At 48.5% G+C, this 15,993-nt stretch overlaps 1 protein-coding gene across 2 annotated transcripts in view; it reads right to left on the bottom strand.

Moving 5' to 3' along the window:
- SLC6A17 (solute carrier family 6 member 17) overlaps positions 1–15,993 on the bottom strand; it is a gene marked incomplete at both ends in the record, with an annotated part of 32,446 nt that overhangs the window by 7,403 nt on the left and 9,050 nt on the right. The window lies entirely within an intron of this gene.

The raw sequence follows: 15,993 nt of genomic DNA, 5'->3' as shown, positions 1-15,993 counted from the left end.
ATTGTGAATCACTGTATTCTACACCTGTAACATATAATATCATATATCAACTACACTTCAATTTAAAAAAAGAGTATCAGCTTCAGATGATTGTTGTGAGCCAGGTAAGATAAAATAAATGCTACATGCTTACATAGTAAGTTCTCAGTTAATTTTAACTGCTATCGTTGCTTACCACAGAGCTATCATACCAAGGAACATCTTCAAGGCCATCAGGAATGATGTGTAGGGTAAACTCTAGGGAGTGACGTTCACTTAGACTATAGTGTGAATGGTGCCTCCTGGAGTCGTGCAGTATACAGCCTGCACAACTGTACAAGACAACTAAGAACACAAACGTCTCTCTCCTCCACCTCAAACCATGAAAAAAGATACCAACCTCTCCCTCCTGCTCACCCAAACTCCCTTTTCCAAAAAAGAAAAAAACCCTAAGTTCATTCATATACATCTACAGGCCCTAGATCACAGAAGAATCACCCCCAACCCACCCAGCTTGAAGCACAGAACCCAGACACTTCCTGGAGAGGGGAGCCCCTACCTGACCTGTCCATCTGCCCTCGGACCCAACAGGAGCCAGGACCTCCACAGTATCTAGATGGCTTGGGGCAATTTCTAAACGCTTTTCATGTCTGTTTTCCTTTTTTTATTTTTATTTTTTTGCGGTACACGGGCCTCTTACTGTTGTGGCCTCTCCCATTGCGGAGCACAGGCTCCAGACGCACAGGCTCAGCGGCCATGGCTCACGGGCCCAGCCGCTCCGCGGCATGTGGGATCTTCCCGGACCAGGGCACGAACCCGTGTCCCCTGCATCGGCAGGCGGACTCTCAACCACTGCGCCACCAGGGAAGCCCCATGTCTGTTTCCCTTTTACTGTTTGTTCCTCAATGCAGGGACTAGGGCTTGGGCCCAGCATAGGGTTTTAGAGTCAGAAAGACCCAGGTCTAAGTCTGACTCCCTCTTTAAATAGCTGAGAAGGCTTAGGCAGGTGATAGTGCCTGTTTTATGGGCCTCTGTTTTCTCATCTGAAAAATGGGAATAATAATAGAGTCTCCCTCCAAAAATGATTGTGAGGACCAAATGTACAGTCTCAAGTAATGCCTGGCACATAGGGGCATTTAATCCTGACAAAATGCCTCTGACCTGGTCAGGACAGAGGTGGGTTTTGGGTTTTTTTTGGGGGGGTTGTTTTTTTTGGTGGGGGAAGGAATTGTTATCCACATTTAGAAAGAGTAAACTAAGACCCAAAGGTGAAATAACTCACTCAAAGTACCGGAGCCAGCCAGCTGGGGCAGAGGGGTTACTAAAACACAGATTGTCTGACATCGGGCCATGGCGCCCTCCTAGCACCATCTCCTGACTCAGCTGGTCTGCCGCTATACTCCTTAGACCACTTTGCCTTTGGACCTTTGCTGCTGAGGTGGACCCAAATGACTTCACTCCAACCAGAGGAGGGAGGCAAGGAGAGAACTAGACAATCTACTCCCCCTGTGGGCACAAGCCCCAAGTGGTCCTGGCCCAGCTGCCCCTTGCTGCATGCCTATAAGAGAGTCTGTTCCTTGTGTGTACAGTAAAGTGATGGGCTTAGGGTCCATCCAGCTCTAATATTTCAGTCCTAACATCTAGGACAGAGGCCCACAATCTCAGCAGCTTCCCAGGGCGTGTCTGAGCACCAGGAGTCACTGCCCAGCTGAGAAGGCCTTGGCAAGCTTGGAGGCTGGCAGAGTGATGGGCTAGGGGAGGAGGAGGAGGGAGATGGTAGTAGAGCCCTTGGGCTTTGGGTCCTGTACACGAATGCAGGACCAGGAGGACTGCCTGGTCGCTATTATGTGCATTCCGGGGGAGATTACAGTCCCTCAGTCCACACAACATAGGTAAAGCCATCTTTGGCCCACCAAGAAAGCCCCGAGCCCAGACCTTAAGGAGCCAAGAGCCCCTTGTCATTCATGCGGAGGTGACACCCTCCCACCCCCTCCCCCTCGCTGTACACTCAACAGCTGTAACGTGTGTGGGCTCCCTGAGGATACGACACGCAGCCACTCATCCATCAAACCCTGAGCACCTACTGTGGGCCAGGCCTGGTACTGGGTGGTGGGGAGCCACGGGGAGCAATAGCAGACAAGGTCCCAGCTCTCGTGGAGCTGACATTCTAGTTGGAGAGATGGACATTGGTCAAATGACCCCATAAATAGATGCTAAGTTGCAAAAGTGACAAGGGCTGGGAAAGCCAGGTACCTAATGCTGGGAGAGCCTGTGATAGGGGGATTTGAGCGAGTCAGGAGGTCAGGGAAGGCTTCCAGAGGAAGGGATCTTTGAGCTGCCCTCGCTAAAGGGAAGGAAGAGCATTCAGGCAGAGGGAACAGTGTGTGCAGAGGCCCTGAGGGGGGACGGAGGAGGACACCCTCCTCACACGGGGAGCTATGTGTGTAGGGAAGCGGTGAGGACAAGGCAGGAGTGGCACAGGCGAGGCTGGGAGAGTCAGAGGAGTCACAGCAAAGGACCGTAAGGATCTTTGTCTTGATCCTAAAAAAGCACTTAACCAGGGAAAGCATGAAGGGGTGTGAAGGAGGAGCGAAACAATCGGATGGGCATTTCTTAAAGAAACCAGTGGATGCAGCAGATCTGCGAGGAAGCACATCCTGAGATTCAGGTGGGAGGTCATGGTGGCGTTGCCTAGGGTCAGGGTGGTGAAGACAGAGAGGGTATAGCAGGAAAAAACAAGTCTACCATAGTGACGGACTGGAGATGGGGGGCGCTGGAAGGGGAGATGACAGGGTGACGGCCGCAGCTCTGGCCTGCAAACCTGAGTGGGTGGATGTGGAAACAGCGGAAGAGGGGCCGGTGTCGATGGGGTTAGAACAGGGAAGATCAAAGCATCCCTTCTAGAAATGCTGAGTTTAATGCGTCCTTAAGATATCTACAAGGAGATGTCAAGCCGGTAGTTAGACAAATGAGTTTGGAATTTCGAGGAGAGCGCTGAGCTGGAGGTATAATGTGTGCATAGCAGCTGTACAGGCAGTGATTGCCCTGAGGCTGTGGGTAGAGTGAGAAGAGGCAGGAGCCTGGGGCCAAGTCAACATCTGCAAGTTTAAAACAGGGAAGAGGATCTTACAGGGAGGGAGAGGAGCAACAGCAGTGGAGGCCGGAGGAAAAGCAGGAGAGGGCTGGATCACGGAGGCCATGGGAAGAAAGCCCGCCGGGGAGGAGCGGGGACCCCTGCTATGGAGTGAAAGAAAGATGCTACAGCCACAGGTCATGGGTGAGCTTAGTCGGAGCTGTACAGGGAGCAATGGGGCCAGAAGACAGAGAGGACTGAGGAGAGTTGAGAAGCAGAGGGGAAGAAATGGTGGACACTCTGGAGAAGCTAGGCTTGGAATGAAAGGGCAGTATCGGGGGAAGGCTACGAAATCTGGAGCGTTGCTTTTTGATTTGTTGCCTCGTCTTTGTTTTTAATGCAGTGACTTGACGATACCTAAAGGTGATGGAGGGCAGGAGACCTAGAGGAGGGAAGACGAGCTGTCTGCCATAGGGGACCCTTGAGCTGCTCACCTGGGAGACGAGAGAAGGAGGACGGGATGGGACAGCTGTGGGCAGGGCTGTATACATATTCTATTTCTGTCTCCGCCATCTAAGGGAGTTTTCATCTTGGTGGCTTCTGTTTTCCCCATAAAGCAGGAGGCAAAATCATCTGTTGGGGGTAAAGTGTACTGAGAGGAGAGGTCAGAAGGTTCAGACAGTGGAAAGGGTTGAAAATGTTCCCCATGGAACACAGGAGAGAAAGATGGCCAGAGAAATGGCACAGGGTCATCCCACACTGTTGAGGGCCCGTTGCTCTTGCAGTGTCACCTTCTTTACAAAAATGGTACAGACCTGCATCTCCTCATCTAAAAGCCTTGGGACCAGACTGGTTTTGGAAACCAGGCTTTGTTTCCAATTTTATTGTAGAAAGGTAATATGGTGTATATGCCACATAATTACATAACACCCCCCCATGGGGTCTGGGGCAGCACCCTGTAATCAGACACATTAGTATTTCTGCAGCAGAATATGAATATTCACACCAAGTGAATCGATAAAGACTATAAATAGTCTCACATCTGGTCAGGTCATTTTGTCACCAAATGAGTTCTGGGAGAAAGAAAAAAATTTTTTTTTGTTTTTCAGGGCTATTTGGATTTTGGCATTGTGCATAAAGAAATAGGCACCTATACATGCTCTTAATAGAAATCTGGAGATTATTTTAAAAGGGAGAACAAAATAATCATAGTTCCACTAGGAAAGGACTTCTGTACCTCCCTTCTCCTGGGTGGGTTTTTGTGTTTTTTTAAATGATCCTCTCAGAAGGTTCCAGAAATGGGTGGATTACTTATGTCTGGAAGGCGTGCTAGTATTCACTGAAGTTCACGGATGTCAGTCATGACAGTCCTACCAATCCGCTGGAACCTCAGGCTAGAAACCTGGACCTAGTGGGAGGGCTCTGGGTAGTTTGGAGAGTTCCAACTAGGAGGAAGCATAAGATTTTGTAAGAGAAGACCGGTTGAGGGCTTCCCTGGTGGTGCAGTGGTTGAGAATCTGCCTGCTAATGCAGGGGACATGGGTTCGAGCCCTGGTCTGGGAGGATCCCACATGCCGCGGAGCAACTAGGCCCATGAGCCACAACTGCTGAGCCTGCGTGTCTGGAGCCTGTGCTCCGCAACAAGAGAGGCCGCGATAGTGAGAGGCCCGCGCACCGCGATGAAGAGTGGCCCCCGCTCGCCGCAACTAGAGAAAGCCCTCGCACAGAAACGAAGACGCAACACACCAAAAATTAATTAATTAATTAATAAACTCTACCTTAAAAAAAAAGTTTCAAAAAAAAAAGAGAGGGCCGGTTGAAACGGACATAGCGCTGGCAACATCGTTTGCATGTTGAAACATCTTTAATGGTTCCCCACTGCCTGCTGGAAAATCTTTTTCCATTCTGTGTTCTGAACATCCTAAACACTCTTCAAAAGCACTGTGGGTTATACTTCTGGCCTTTGCCCAGGCTGTTCCCTCTGCCTGGAATTCCCTTCCACCTACTCACTTTCTGGTGAACTCCTATTTATTTCTCAAAACCCAGCACAAATATCACCTGCTCTTTGAAGCTTTTCCTGACTGCCTCTGGCAGAACTACTCGTGGTCCCTGGACTCTCACAGTTCTTGTCCATACCCGCATTTCAGGTTTATGTGTCTGTCTTCCTTTCCACACTTGGTGCTTGCTAGGGGTGGAGCACATCTCCTGTTCATCTTTGTGCCAGTGCCTGGCACATAGGAGAGAAGGAAAGAGTGGGGGGCAAGAGAGAGACAGACAAAGGCTGACCTGTGTCCTCAAGGTGAGCTGATCAGGAAGGAACACACCAGGGGCTATGAAGTTGTATAAGCCTTTTTGTGCTAAGATGCAGTCTTCTTGGACAGGAAGATCCTTAGGACTTTAAACTTCTACTTTCTAAAACAAGTCTATTTTAATGCTGGCTTCCTTTCCATCTCCTTTCTTTCTCTTCTCTCTCTCTCTCTCTCTCTCTCTCTCATTTTGAAGTAATTATTTCCTTTTTGATATATGTCAGTCATTACCAAAGTTTTTACAAAAAGGTCTGGGCCATTTATGAGACTCAAACACATGTCATCATTAGGATTTTCACCACTTCCTAAGCCTAAAACTAAGATGTGGATAAATTCCTAGGCCCAGGCACCATCAGGGCCAATTTCATAAATGGAGGCGGCCACTTCAGGGAGGACACCATAATCCCAAACTGTGCCATCAGAGCTGACCATATTGCATGCGGGGTTTCTCAGAGGACAGGGTAGGATTGTCTTACATGCAATGATTTTGGACGGAAACAAAAATTGTTTTTTGTTTGTATGTTAAGATGGTATTTAATTGCTGTTATTTTTCCATTTTTAAGAATTGTAAAACATTGATTACAAAAGTGGAGAGGATAGTGATATGAACCCCCGTGTACCCATCACCCAGCTTCAACAATTATCAACACATGGCTAATCTTGCTTCCTCTATATCCCCACCTTCTCCCCGCCCACCTCTAGATTATTTTGGAGTAAGTTGATGGATCCAAATCTGACATTAATAAGCCCCCGGGAAAGCAGCTGAGAGGGCCAAAGCTTGGCCTTTGTGTGAGTGGTCCCTGGGCATCCCCCCTTCCAGCCTGCAGTGTGGAGGGGCACTCTTGCCAGTGGAGAGGACCAGAAGCCCAGTGCACATCTTGGGGTAAAGAGATCAGGCACCTTCAGGACTGAATTGTCGGAAGCCATCCTGGAGCCATTGCACCATGACAAAGTCATGAGCAACGGAAGGCAAAACTGCAAGGCAGCGCCGTGCCAGGAAGGTGGACTACAGCTCCGTTGTTATGTTTTATGATAATAAATTTACATACAGGGGCAATTTTGGGGGGATGCTGCTCCACGTGAAAGAAAATTCCTCTAGGACTCCCCCTCCTGAAACTACCACAGAATGGGAAGTACCCACTAAAGCCCCGGGGAAATAGGTAAAGAATTAAAAGCCTGGAACTAAGGGGATGTTTTTATGAAAAACACCCCCTAGTATGGAGTTATGGCCATGGGCCGGAGTTCCTGATGACGACATAGGAAATTTATGGTTCTATTATAAAGGAAGATTAATTATAGAAAAACAAATGACTAGAGCAGAATTCGTTGCCAGGATAGGGAGAAAACACTGTCTCAGTTAAAGGAAACAACAAGAAAGAGCATGCAGGTACACTGTAAATATTTTCATGGAACCATTGTAAAAGGTTGCTCATGCAAGAAGAAAAATAGGAACAAGTAGCTTTAACTTTTACAATTGAAATAATCATATAACTGCTTGACTCGGTGACTAAGAAACAACCTGTGATTAATGGGAACTCGGGGAAATATTTTAATAGGACATCTAGAAACTAGGGGATATTTGTTTTAAAAAATCTTTATAGAATATTTTGAGGTTTGATTGTGCTAAGATTGTTTGGCCACGTACCTGGTAATGTAATCAACTACAATATATAAACCTGTGATTGTAACAAAAAAAGAAGAATGAAGAAGAAGAATCAAGAATAAAGACATGAGAGAAAGAAACATGCAATGCTGAAGTAATAGAATTATTTCCTTCGCCGACGCTATCCATCCCTCGGGTATCCCTGGACTCGCTGGAGCTGGACTCCGGCACTGAATGCCTGTGTTCCTTGAATTTAAAGGGGCTCTTTGAGGATTTCATGGATGATAGTGCCTGATCTCAACAAGGTCCTGGTCACAGTGTCAACAGGGGATGAACCCAAGACCAGACCTCAGGAAACCCAGTGTCCTTTCTGGACATCAGGATGTGACTGCAAGAAGAGAGGTGGGAAACGGGCTTTCCCCACTGAAAACAAGGCTCAAACCTGCCTCAGGGTGCCCACCCTGAAACAGAGCAACGGCTTCCTGCCATTCCCTTGGCACACGGCTGAGTCACTTCCTCACACGGGGAGCAAGGTGTTCCACGGCATTTGACTCAGCAGCATGAAGATGCTTTTTGAATCGACAAGCAGCTGCTGAGCCCTAGCCCGGGCTGGTGCACGAGAGGAGCGCACGCCGCCCTTGCTTCTCAACGCAGACGGGCCCGCAGACACCAGATGGCACTGGGGCACCTGGTTCCTACCACCCAAGGGCAGTGTCACCTTCACGACGGAGAAGAAAAATAGCTAATGCTCACCATGCACTCCCTGCACCCCAAGACAGTCCTATATGCTCTCCTGACGATGCGGTGGGGGAGCTGCCGTGGTTCACCCCATCTTGCAGCTGAGGAAACTGAGGCCCCAAGAGGCCAAGGAACTTGCCCTCCCACGACTGAGTGATGAGCTGGGATCTGAGCCAGACTGTCCGGCTCCAGAGCCCACCTCTGGGAACAAAGCTGGGCTGCTCTCACCACCCTGCTCAGAAGCCTTACGCTAGCTGCGGGGGTCACGGAGTTCCTCCACTAACCGCTACACCTGGGCCTTTGCAGGGACCCCACTTCTCCTCTCTGAGGGTGAACGCACAGCCCTGCCCCTGTGGCCTGTCCTCACCGGGCAGGACCACTCGCTCGTCTAGACCCCAGAGGCCACAAAGAAGATGCCCGCAGCTCCCCCGTGGCTCAGGTTGTGCCAGGCCCCGCCCCTGAAACACTGGTGCGGCTTCCATCTTACTGATTATAGGTAACGCGGTTACGTGGTTTAAAACTCAAAAGGCATAAAAGGGTCTCCTTTTTCTCACCCCTGTATTCCAGATACTCAGTTCCTCTTCCCTAGATGTAACCACAGTACCAGTCTCTTGCCTACCCTTCCAGTGATATTTTATGTGTATACCAGCAATATAGATATATGCACGCACACACACACACACACACATGCATATCTACGTGTGTGTGTATTCCTCCCTGTTTCTTCCCTACTGTTCACCAGAGATGTCGCCCCCAGCCTTAACACTTCCTCATCCTGCTGAGTTGGGAACCCAAAGGGTTCCGGGGCTCCTGGTAAGCTGCCCCCACTGCCCCTGCCCACTCACAGCCTCGTCCCCACAGTTGGCTTAAGGGACCACCAGGCCAGGTCCTTGGTCCCAGGGCCCAGTTTAGCTCTGCTGCTGCAAGATGTCCACGACTCCAGGGTCATCCTTCATCTGGCCTTCATCCCGAGAGGGCCAGGTCTGTCCCCTGCTCTGACTCAAGCCTCTGCACCACCGCCCACAACAGCCTGCACCCTACCACTGGGCCCTGTTATCAGCACAATCCCCCATTACTACAACACATCTCTGGATGTTCTCTTCACCTTCTTGCTGTGACTCAGCAGCTCTCCATCCTGGCTACACATTAGAATCACCTGGGGAGCTCTGATGCTCTACTGCCATCTGGACACCACACCCAGCGATCCTGATTAACGAGTCTGATTGCTGGATTCTGATTAGTTGAGGGTGGGCCTGAGCACTGGTAGTTTTTCCTGGTCGTTACAGTTCCCAAGGGAGCCTGATGTGCAGGGAAGGGCTGAGCAAGGGGCCCTGAGTCCAAGGCAGACCCTGCAGCCTCTCAGGGGGAAGGCTGTTTTCTTGCACACTTAGGAGCACTGGGCCTGAGCGGACAAAGCTGTCCGCTCTCCCGGCCGCTCCCCACATTCCACTGCACGCTGTCGCTCTTCCCAACACTACTGATGCTGTCATCTGAGTGATTTCAATATCTCCATCAATGTCCCCTCCAACAATCTGCCTCTGGGTCCCTTTTCTTCCTCCCTTCTGAGACAGGAGCAAAGCGGGCAGGGCACAACCTTTAGAAGAATCACAGAGCTGTTGAGGATACGAAAAAAACTGGTTAGAACGGATTAGGCCCAAGATGGCAGAAGATTCGACTTCCAGTGGGCTTTAAGCCTCATGATACATTCATGTAATAGATTAGCTACATGACACACCCACAGGCACCAGGACAGTTCCCAGGTCAAGCATAAAAGGCCAAAAGGTGGGTGATGGCCCAGTTCCTGGGAATTCCCGCCCCTTTCCCAAAATAGTTGGAATAATCCTCCCACACGTTAGCCTATGAAATTACCCAGCCCATAAAAACTACCCACCCCACCCCTCGGGGCCTCCTGAGCCCCGCTGTGTATCTCAGTAAACCTGCTTTCACTTTACGATGGCTCGCTCTTGAATTCTTTCCTGCGTGAAGTCAAGGACCCTCCCTTGGCAGGCCATCCCAGGGACTCACCGGAGACCTGGGCCATGACCATCCTCTCAGGCCCCATTTTCCTGCAGTTCCAGTACTCTTTGTCTTCCCCCACTCCTATGGTCATGCCATGGCCTTTGTCATGACTACTAGCTGTGCTCCAATTAAACCTCAGTTTTTAAGGGTCCCATACTCCAAAGCACCCCATCTTTCCAGCTAACCTCTGGTATCTAAACTCTAAAAATTCTTCAGCCCTGCTGGGGCCTCCAATCCTTTGACCTACCTCCATTTCACTGCCCCTCACCCTGTTTGTATTCTAACTTTCCTTCATCACTGGCTTAGTCAATGTCCATCCTTCTCATCACTCCTCGCTTACACTCTCATCTCCCCTGCCATCTCTCCATTGTCATCACTCGATAAGCTCCTGACCCTGGGGATGACCAACCCCCCATCTACTCTGGGCCGGCCCCCAAGCAGCAAGCATAGCTGGACACAGCGCACACCCTGGGCCCAGAACACATGGGACCTTGAACTAATTATTTAACTTCTCTGTGCTTCAGTTTCCCCATGTGGAAAACGGTGATAATAATAATACTTCTAGAATTGTCATGAGTTTAAATGACTTAATATACGTAAGGTGCCTCACATAGTAAGCAATGACTGCTGGAAAACGTGATTGTTCTAAGTGTCTCACTGACTGTGAGAACAGCCTGCTTTCAGAGATGATAAAATATGAAGAACTGTCCACCGTGGAACTGGAACCACACTGGTTGCCTTCCCTGCTCCCCCGACCCCTGACCTCCAGCTCCTGTCCCCTCCACCCCCGTGTGCATGCATCCCCATCTCGTACACAATTACGTCACACTCACCCCTCCTTAGGCCTCCAACCCCTCCCCCACCATCCCTCCTCTCAGCTGATGACCTTGCTGCCTACTTCACAGCGAAAAATGACCCAATGAGAAGAGAGCTCCCACAGTGAGAATATCCTCGCCACCGCTTCTCAGCTGCCAGCGTCTGTGCCACAGGCTGGCCCATCCCTCCTGCTCCTACGGGGACAGTGTGTGCTCCAAGCTAAGACCAACTCCTCCACCTGGGCACTGGGTCCCATCTCTCTTGCTTATTCAAGGACTTTGCTTCCCTCCTCTCCTATAGCATCAATTTCCCTCTCTTTTTTGGATTTTTTTAAAAAGTGTACAGTTCAGTGGTTTTTAGTATACCACAGAGTTGCACAACGTTCCCACAATCAATTTTGGAACATCTTCATCACCCCAAAACGAAAGCCCATACTGTTAACAGTTACTCCCCATTTCTCCCCCAATCTCCCCACAAGCGACCACTAATCTGTTTTCTGTCTCTACAGAATCACCTATTCTGGACATTTTATATGAACAGAATCACACAATATGTGGTCTTTTGTGACCGGCTTCTTTCCCTCAGCATAATGTCTTCAAGGATGAATTCATCCATATTGTAGCATGTACTTCATTCCTTTGTATGGCCAGCTAATATTCCATCGTATGAACATACTACCTTTTATTTTTCCATTCATCAGTTGATGGACATTTGAGATGTGTCTACTTTTGGCTATTATGAACAATGCTGCTATGAACACTTGCGCACAAATTTTTGAACATGTGTTTTCAGTTCTCTTGGATATGCGCCTAGGAGTGGAGTTGCTGGGTCGTACAGTAACTTTGTGTAACCTTTTGAGGAACTGCGAGACTGTTCCAAAGCGGCTGCACCATTTTACATTCCCATCAGCAATGTACGATGGATTATTTTTATCATCATATAAAATTCTTAAATAACACCTTTGATCCCACGGTCCTCTCTGGTTACCACCCCACTTCCTGTTCCTCTGCCCCCCTTACAGCAAAACTCCTGAAAATCAGTGGTCTTTGTTACTTGCCTCCACTTCCTCCCCTCCCATTTTCCCTTGAACTCACTGTTACTAGACTTTGGCCCCAGCATGCCACCAAAACAGCTCTTGTTGAGGTGCCAGTGACCCGCCCTGCTGCCAAGCACATTGGCCATTTCTCAGTCCTCATCACTGACCTCTCGGCAGCTTTGGACTTGGCTGACCATTCCCTCCTTCTTAGAGCACTTTCTCCACTTGGCCTCTGGGATGGACCTCTCTATCTCTCTCATTTCTCCTCCACCCTCATTGACGATCTCTCCCCCAACCTCTAAACACTGGGACCCCAGTGTTCAGTGTTTAGTCCTCTTCTCTATGTTCACTCAGTGACTGTAACCAGTCCACGACTTTAAATTCTCAGACTCCCAAATTTATACTTCTACGTGACCTCCAGACTCATCTATCCAACCACCTACTCAGCTTCTCCACTTGGATATCTCTTAGAGGTTTTAGACCCGCCATGTTCAAAACAGTACTCTCGGTGTTCCTCACCAAACCTGTTTCCCCCAACCACATCCTCCTGGTTGCTCAGGCAAAAGGCCTTGCAGTCATCCTTGTCACCCTCTCTCTCACATCTCACATCCAATCCAGCAGCAAATCCTGTTGACTCTGCTTTCTGAATATAGCCTCAATCTGACCACTTCTCATCACTTCCATTGACATCACCTGGGCTCCAGCCAGTCACCTCCCACCTGGATGAATTCTAGCACCTGGGTGGAGGCTTCTCCCTCGTCTACCCTTGCTCCCTCAGATTCTCAATGGCAACCAGAGTGATCATCAGAAGACGGAAGTCAGATCATGTCACTCCTCTGCTCAGAACTGTCCAATGGCCCCCATTTCACCCCAAGGAAACACCAGAGTCCTTACCTGGCCTACAGGACCCTCCTGGTCTGGCTCCCCATTGGCCCCGTGGCCACAGGTCCTATCTTTCTCCCCTCCCACTCCAGCCACAACAGCCTCTTTGAGAATGACAGACACGTACAAACTTAAGGGCTCTTCATTTATTGTTCTCTCCGTTTAGAACGGGATGTGCTGCTTCCAAATACCCACATGGCATGCCCCCTCCCCTCCATCGAGTCTTCACTCAAATATCACTTTCTCGGGGAGGCCTTCCTTGAGCACACTAGCTAAGCAACCCTCTCCCCAGCGCCCCGAATCCTTCTTTCTCTGCTTTATTTTTCTCCTTAGCAACACCATCCAACAACTCCTTTGTCTTACATTATCTGTCTCCTTTTACTAAAATATAAGCTCCAAAAGGGCCAGGAAGTTTAGCTGCTTTGTTCACTGCTGGATCCCAGAACCCACAACAGTGCCAGAACATAACAGGAATTCAATGAACCTTTATTGAATGAAGAAATAAATAAATGATGGTCATTCAGGTTGTTTTCACTCTTTTGCTACTAAAATAAATGCTGCAATGACCAATATTATGCACAGATCATTTTGTTTGTGGGTGAGTACATCTGTAGAACAAATACCTAGAAGTGGAATTGCTGGGCCAAGGGACGTGAACAGTTGTAATTGTGATAAATATTCCCTGGAAGTTTTGGCGGTTACAAAATCTACTATAATCCATTTTATATTGAGCAAATCACATGGTTAGTTGTATGGTATCCCATAGTGACTCGGGTTTTTAACTGGATGGAAAGAATAATCCAGAAAGAAGTAGCCCAAGGAATTCAAGAAGTTCGTTAGCCATTAACATGAGCTACTGTCCCATCAAAAGTGCTAGCGGGTCATCATGGTATCCTGGCCACACTGCATTCATCACACTTAATAACTGCTTGAAGGCATGGACTGAGAGCCCAGGTCCTCTAGCTTGGATTATTTCTGATGTTGGAAGACTTTATAGCAGGGGGCATCTTCCTGGTTATCCAGCATAGCCATGGAGAGCCTAGGCTTCTTTCAGGTGGATTCTGAGATGCCCTGGCCAAAAATCTGCTTGGACTGTCCCATGGCTGCCAAATGGCATGACCCCTGGTGATGTTATTTACATTGTGGTCAATATGAATGGAGCAGTGCACAGGCTGGGCAGCTGTGTGCAGTGACCCTGGCACTCTACAGCACTACACTAGAGCCAGGACTTGAAATGGCTCCCGGGTTCCTCATATCTCACCAATCCCATGCTGAAACAGTCCCAGCTCTCCAACAGTAGCTTGCCATGTATGGACAGTCAGACATCTGTGTCTGAGAGTGGGTCCACACTTTTTGCAGATGACTCGTAAGGATTTGTAAACAGGAACTTCACCCCAGCCATCACTACTGGGCCTCACCTGCCTAAAACAAATGGTGACACAGGCTGTGAAGGAGATCCCTGATGGAGGCGTTTGGCCTCTGAAGCCCTCAAGCCTCCCCTTCCCTGCTCAATACATCCCTCCAGGGTCAAGGGCAGGAGCTGCCCCATGGCACTGCTCAGTGGACAAGGTCTCAAGATGGGCCCCATAGGCTCTATCCCTACCTGAAGGTCACAAGAGCTAGATGGACCAGGGACCAAACCTGCTGGTTCTTGGTGACCTGGCTCCTCTAGGGCCTTCTGGATTTGATTTAAGTTTCACCTCATGAAGACTTGGGGCCTCTGCAAATGCTAAAGTGGAACCACACTGTTTCCTGAACATCCAGGAAAAGCTTTGGGAAAGGAGTGCCCCTGTTATTCAAAGTGTACATCAACCTTTTTGCATCCACCTGATTGGCAAAAATTGCAGTGTAATACATGTGGAGCAACTGGGACTCTCATATACAACTGGTGGGAGTGTTAATATCGATAGATGCAACCACTTTGGAGAGCAACTCGGCCAACAGCTAGTAAAACTGAAGACACATATACCCTTTAAGATGGCAATTCCACTCCAAAACATATACGCCCAAGAGAAACGTGTGCACATGAAGACCTGTGTCATAATGTTTATTAGCATTATTAGCAATGGTGAGAATTGGACACAACTTAAATGACCATCAACTAGAGAATGAATAAATAAATTTTAGTTTAGTGCCACAGTGGAATACAATACAGCCATGAAAATCGATGCACTAGAGCTCCATATATCAATATAGCTAAAATCTCAAAAAAGAGTGTTTAGCAAAAATAAAAGCAAGTTGCAGAAGGTTGCATATAATACAAAAAAGATTAAAAGTACGCACATAATGCTATATCTTGTTTAAGTATACACATATATGTATTACAACATTTTAAAAATGTATGAGCAGGTTAAACCCCAAATTCAAGATAGTGGTTATTTTAGGGAAGGGAAGAGAATGGGATGAGGGCCGGCTACACAGGCACTTTTATGACACCTGTAATATTTTATTTCTTAAGAATGTTTATTATATTATTATATGTGTGTTTATATGTCTGAGATGTTTCACTTAAAAAAATGTTTTAAAGAGTGTCTGAATCAGAAGGGGAACAGTATTGTGTGTGCTGGGACTGGCAACTGATCTTATGAATTGGTTCCACTGGCTTCTGAGTTAAGTACCAGGCTCTCTTAGCACCACCCAAGGGACCATTTGGAGACCTGTGTGAATCTCCATGTTTATCAACATCTCCAGAGTATATAATTTTCTCATAAAGCTCAATAAAGTATAACAGAAAGACTCAAGTGAACACATTAGACTGATCACGGTTCTAGAAATAGTTAAATTCATTCATAAAAACCATCGACTTTCATCTCACGGCTGTTTTCCCCCAAAGAAACCAGGTTTGCATTTTTCTCTTCTTTGTCAGACATCACATGTTCACAACAACCCTGCCCCAGCCAAATGGCTCGGTAGTCACACTCATGCCTCGGGAGATTCACTAAGTGCCGCATAGAGCGGACCTCCGTGCTTGTTCACGTAGAAACCTCGGATGTTACATCCAAGAACGCTGAGGGCCCATTATGCTCTGTCCAGTGGATATGGAGGGGTCTGTGCCCTGCCCATTGCTACCCACCTCCCCCACCCCCAAACATCAGGAGCTGTTTGCAGCTGCGGAGCAAGGGAATTGGGAGGGAACGGGGATTTCAAACCCCACTAGATCTGGATTCTTCTCCCTGTGCCATTTGTATGAACTTTCTGTGTAAGCATTAATGCGTGTGTGTATGTGCATATGGGTGTGTGTGTGCGCACGCACACATGAGTGAGATGGCACTACTGAGGGACAGTGTTGAGGGCCTTAAGCTGGCCTGGCAGGGTTCTGACCCTGTGCCTGTGGACTGGAGCCTCACTAGGCCCCTGATGTTGCTTACTGATCATCTGGCATTTGGAGGTGGACTTCCCAGCCTGCCTGCTGGGGCGACTAATGTACTTTGCTTAGGGTTACATTGAAGGGCATGCCGTTTCTGCATCTGAAATTCTCTTATTCCTCAGTGGACTGGCTCACCCCAGCTGTGCCCAGTGGTCTGGAGGGCAACAGAGAGGC

The sequence above is a fragment of the Hyperoodon ampullatus genome (assembly GCF_949752795.1).
Source record: "Hyperoodon ampullatus genome assembly, chromosome: 2".
In the NCBI taxonomy this organism is placed as follows: Eukaryota; Metazoa; Chordata; class Mammalia; order Artiodactyla; family Ziphiidae; genus Hyperoodon; species Hyperoodon ampullatus.
This window is presented reverse-complemented; position numbering and strand designations above follow the sequence as displayed.